Here is a 5,240-nt window from a genome sequence, read left to right as displayed (position 1 = left end):
CACTCAGCCCGCACTGGGCACCCGACATTTTCCCGGAGTGCGAGGTCCTGCCGGTCCTGGAGGCAGAAGTCGGCTTTTCTCTCTGCCTTCCTCTCACTGTCTCTTGCTCCCTCCCTCCCTGTTTCCCTCCTTCCCTCCCTCAGTTCCTCCCTCCGTCCCTCTATCCCTCCGTCCCGTCTCAGGTCCCTCCGTCCATCCGTTCTTTCCTCCCTCCATCGCTCCCTCCCTGTCTCCGTTCCTCTCCCCATCTCTGCCTGCGTTCCCTCCCGCGTAGAAAGGGCAGCACCCCGGTTTGCGCGGGGTCTCGGGTCTGCATTTAGCTGTCAGGCTCTCCAAGGTGATGCACAGGTAGGCGAGTGACGGTGGCAGAGGTGGCGAGATACGGAAAGGAGAGCAGGCCTGGCGGCTGTCCGGGCCAGTGTTTCCTGGGATGCAGGTCTCCGCCCAACCCACTGAAGAACGCGGGGCGGGCCGGGGAGATGGGATGAAAGCTCCGCCTGGGCGGGTCCCAAAGCCTAGCCGGCTGTCTGCAAACCCGCGCATGAGCAGTAGACAGTCCACCTCCCGGTACCTGGACAGGCTCTGGGATCCCAGGGATGCTCAGGAAAGAATGACAGCCCTCCTCTGTGTAGAGTCTCTCGCCGGACCTGGAACTCAGGGATCCTAGACAGGTCAGCTGGAAGGAAAGAGACGCCTCTCCATACCCAGCCAGAGGTTCACTACGAACGAGAGGCCGCAGCCCTGCCCCCACCCCCTCCCAACCCCGCGTCCTAAAGCTCCTCCAGCAGAGCCGGGTGTGCCTCCTGGTTGAGGAGTGATTCCAGCGGAGCGAGCTGTTCCACGTCCTTCAGCTCCCCCAGTGGCGCCGGATCTAGGAAAGGTTGTGCATTTTGCTGAAACTCTGCGACAGGAGCTCATCTAACAGGCTGGAGGGAAGTGCAGACTAGCGCTGAGGCTCTTGGAGCGGTTGGGAGGGCGCCCTGATGGCTTGCATCTGTGCTTGACGCGGAGGCCTCCGGGGTCGCGGGCTCCGGAGGTGGAGCTGCCCCATCTTCGGGTTCCCACGCTGCCCTGGTGACCTGGGGCTCCAGCCCCACCAGCGATTCCGCTGGGACGTGGGTGGCGCCAGCACACCTTGGTCTGTGACTCAGCTGGAGCGGACCCAGGCTGTTCCACTGAGCACGCGCCCAGCAGGCTGCTGTGCTGCGGATCCTGGTCTTCCTGTCATTTGTTGGGGGTGCGGAGGCCACCGAGGAGTCGGAGGGTGGGAGAACCCCACTTCCACAGCAGCCAGGGCAGCATACGCAAAATCCCCGCGTGCCGGGGCAGGTTGGAAGATTCCTTCTGCCTGCGTAGCCTGGCTGGGCTGAAGTAGGGCGACAGCCCCTGCTTCCTGGCTCACGAAAGCCCCCTGTGGGAGAGCCCCAGGCGCGCAGGGCATGTGGGCTGCGGGAAGCCCCGTTCCCCGCGCCCCGGTGTAAGTGAACTCGATAGAGGAGGAAGGAGGGTGACACCTGTTGGGGTGTCAATTAATAACCACAGTGGCCTCAAAGAGCTCAAATGAAAGGAAGAATTGCACGTCTCTCACTTTAAGTCCAGAGCTAGAAATGATTAAGCTTAGTGAAGATGTAGAATTTTCATCGCTAGAGAGAAGTCAACGCTTGGCTTCAAAACTTCAAAGGATGGGCAGAGCGCACGGCTCACGCCTGTAATCCCAGCACTTTGGGAGGCCGAGGTGGGCGATCATGAGGTCAGGAGATGGAGACCATCCTGGCTAACACGGTGAAACCCCGTCTCTACTAAAAATATTTTAAAAAATTAGCCGGGCGTGGTGGCGGCGCCTGTAGTCCCAGCTACTCTAGACGCCGCCGAGGCAGGAGAATGGCGTGAACCCTGGAGGCCGAGATCGCGCACTGCACTCCAGCCTGGGCAACAGAGTGAGACTAAGAACAAAAAAAAAAAAAAAAAAAAAAAAAAAAGAAGAAAGAAGAAACGAAACGAAAAAAGGAAAAAAAGATTGCTGCTTATTGACAATTCACCTAGCTACCCAGAAGCTTAGATGGAGATGTACTTGGAAATTAATGTTATTTTCATGGCTGCTAATACAGTATCTACCCTTCAGCCTGTGGATCAAGGAGTGGATCAAGGAGTGGTTTTGACTTTCAGGTCTTAGTATTAAATAGTAAATGCATTTTGTAAAGGTATAGCTGTCACAGACAGTGATTTCTTTGATGAATCTGGATAAACTTAATTGAAAACCTTTTGGAAAGGATTCACCGTTAATCCTTTCATGATATTTCAACCTCCTCCCGTGAATCACAAATGTCCTTAATAGCAACCCTTAAATGCCATTAAGGACATTTGTGATTGATGGGAGGAGGTTGAAATATCAACATTAACAGGAGTTTGGAAGAAGTTGATTCCAGCCCTTCTGGATGACTTTGAGGGCTCAGGATGTCAGTGGAGGAAGTCCCTGCAGATGCGGTAGAAATCGCAAGACTAGAATTAGAATTAGAACCTTAAGATGAGATGAAATTGCTGTAAACTCATGATAAAACTTGAACAAATGGGGAGTTGCTTCTTATGGATGAGAAAAAAAAGTATTTTCTTGAGATGGAACCTACTCCAAGTGGAGATGCTATGAACATTGCTGAAATGACAGCAAAGGATTTAGGATATTTCATAAACCTGGTTGAGAAAGCAGCAGCAGGGTTCGAGAGGGTTGACTCCAGTTTTGAAGGAAGTTCTACTGTGGATGAAATGCTGTCAAACAGCATCATATGCTACAGGGAAATCTTTTGTAAAAGGAACAAACTTCATTGTTTTATTTTAAGAAATTGACACGGGCAATTTCTTAAGAAATTGTTTTATTTTAAGAAATTGACATGGGCAACCTTCAGCAACTCCCACACTGATCAGCCAGCAGCCGTCAATACAGAGGCAAGATCCCCACCAGCAAAAACATTATGACTTGGTAAGGCTCAGATATTCATTAGTATTTTTTAGCAATTAGGTATTTTAAGTTATGTGCATACTTTTTAGACATAATGCTATTAACTACTAATTAATTATTAAATAGTCATTAGACGACAATATAGTTTAAGCATAACTTTTATAAGCACTGGGAAATAAAATGTTTGTGCGACTAACTTGATTGTAAGATTTGCCTTATTGCAGTGGTCTGGAATCAAACCAACACTATCTCTGAGGGGTGCTTGTAGGTTTTTGGTTGTAACATTTGCCTTATTGCAGTGGTCTGGAACCAAACCCACACTATCTCTGAGGGGTGCTTGTAGGTTTTTGGTTGTTCTTTGTTTTGAGATGGGGTTTCGCTCTGTCGCCCAGGCCAGAGTGCAGTGGTGTGATCATAACACACTGCAGCCTTAAACTGCTGGGTCAAGTGATTTTTCTACCACAGCCTCCGGAGTAGCTGGGACTACACACATGCAGCACTATGCCTGGCTATTTTTTTTAATCATTTTTCTTTTGTAGAGATGGGGTCTCACTATGTTGCCCCACTGGTCTTGAACTCCTGGGCTCAAGCAACCCAGTCACTTCAACCTCCCAAAGTGCAGCCATTACAGGCTTGAGCCACCGCACCCAGCTTGTCTGCAGTTTTTAAAAGAAAAACGGCCCGGCGCGGTGGCTCACGCCTGTAATCCCAGCACTTTGGGAGGCTGAGGCAGATGGATCACGAGGTCAGGAGTTCAAGACCAGCCTGGACAAGATGGTGAACCCAGTCTCTACTAACCCGGGCACAGTGGTGGGCACCTGTAGATCCAGCTATTCGGAAGCTGAGGCAGGAGAATCGCTTGAACCCAGGAGGCAGATGTTGCAGTGAGCCGAGATCGTGCCACTGCACTCCAGCCTGGCAACAGAGCAAGACTCCATCAGAAAAACAAAAAACAAAACAACAAAAAAACACCGTAATTTAAAAGATTAAAAGTTAAGGTAGATTTTTACAAATGTATGTCTACCATTATAGTATCATGCAGAATGGTTTTACTGCCGTGAAGATTCTCTGTGCTCTGTTTCCTTGTCTTCCTTCCCCTTGGTTCATGGCAACCACTGATGTTTCTACTGTTCCCACGGTTTCACCGTTTCCGGAACGTCATATAATTGGAATCGAACAGTATGTAGACTTTTCGGATTGGCTTCTTCTCTTAGCAATATGCATTTAAGTTTCCTCCTTATATTGTTTTGTGGCTTGACAGATCATCTCCTGTTAGCAGTGAGTAATATCCCATCACCATTATACTTTTGTCAAGACTCAGAACGTACAACGTGAAGAGGAAACATGAATGTGCACGGTAAGCTTTGAGCGACAATGAAGGGTCAAGGTAGGTCCTGGTTGTCACAGGTGCACTCCTGTGAGACAGGAAGCTGTCGTGGGGAGGCTGTGTGTGGGGAAAGGGACATATGGGAAGTCTGTACTCTCTGCTCTGTTTAGCTGTGAACCTGCACTTCTCTAAAAATAAAATTAGTTAAAATTAAAAGCAAAAAATTAGAAAAATTAAAACATTACAATGTGTCATATAGTTTTCAAATCGCAAGACAGAAAAAGACATAATAAAATAAAGTATAGAAAACAACAAGGATAGGAATAAAACATCAGTGACAGAACGCAGAAGACAGAAACGTGGAGCCAAACACATTAATTTATTTTAATCACTAGTTATATTCATTTATACTAATTTATATTAAACATATTCAAAGAAAAAGGCAACCAATATAGACTGACCTCAAGATGATCCAGATGTTGGAATTAGTGTGGATTTTTAAAGTAGTTATTATAATTCTTACTAAAATCAAAACCCCAAAAACCCTTATAAATAAATGGATAGGAAACATAGCAGAGAAGAAAAACTACAATAACAAAGGCTCAAGTGGAAATTCTAGAAGTGAAAGTTTTCCAAGTTAAAAAATAATAATCAGTTGTCTTTAGGAGCAGCTTGGAGGCGGTAAAGAGTCAATGAACCTAAAATACAATTGAAATTATTCAATCTGAAAAATGTGAGCAGTCATAGGTTGGAGTGTGGGAGCTTTTCCTTTGGTTAGTGCTTTTAGGTAATCTTGGTTTTGATATGATTATTAGGCTGATCTGTCAGGGGCTAAGCCAGAGTTTATCTTGGTTTCAGCACTGCTTTAAACAAAACTCATGATATCCTTGTGTTCAAGATGGAAGAAGAGTGGACCAGATGACAATATTTCGATGCAGTCATTCTTAACCTCTGTTGCTC

At 47.3% G+C, this 5,240-nt stretch overlaps 1 pseudogene; it reads right to left on the bottom strand.

The window, feature by feature from the left end:
• Positions 1-871: 871 nt before the first annotated feature.
• LOC114675964 (double homeobox protein 4C-like) lies at positions 872-4,115 on the bottom strand (annotated as a pseudogene).
• Positions 4,116-5,240: the final 1,125 nt, after the last annotated feature.

This window comes from Macaca mulatta, chromosome 5 (assembly GCF_049350105.2).
Source record: "Macaca mulatta isolate MMU2019108-1 chromosome 5, T2T-MMU8v2.0, whole genome shotgun sequence".
Classification (NCBI taxonomy): Eukaryota; Metazoa; Chordata; class Mammalia; order Primates; family Cercopithecidae; genus Macaca; species Macaca mulatta.
This window is presented reverse-complemented; position numbering and strand designations above follow the sequence as displayed.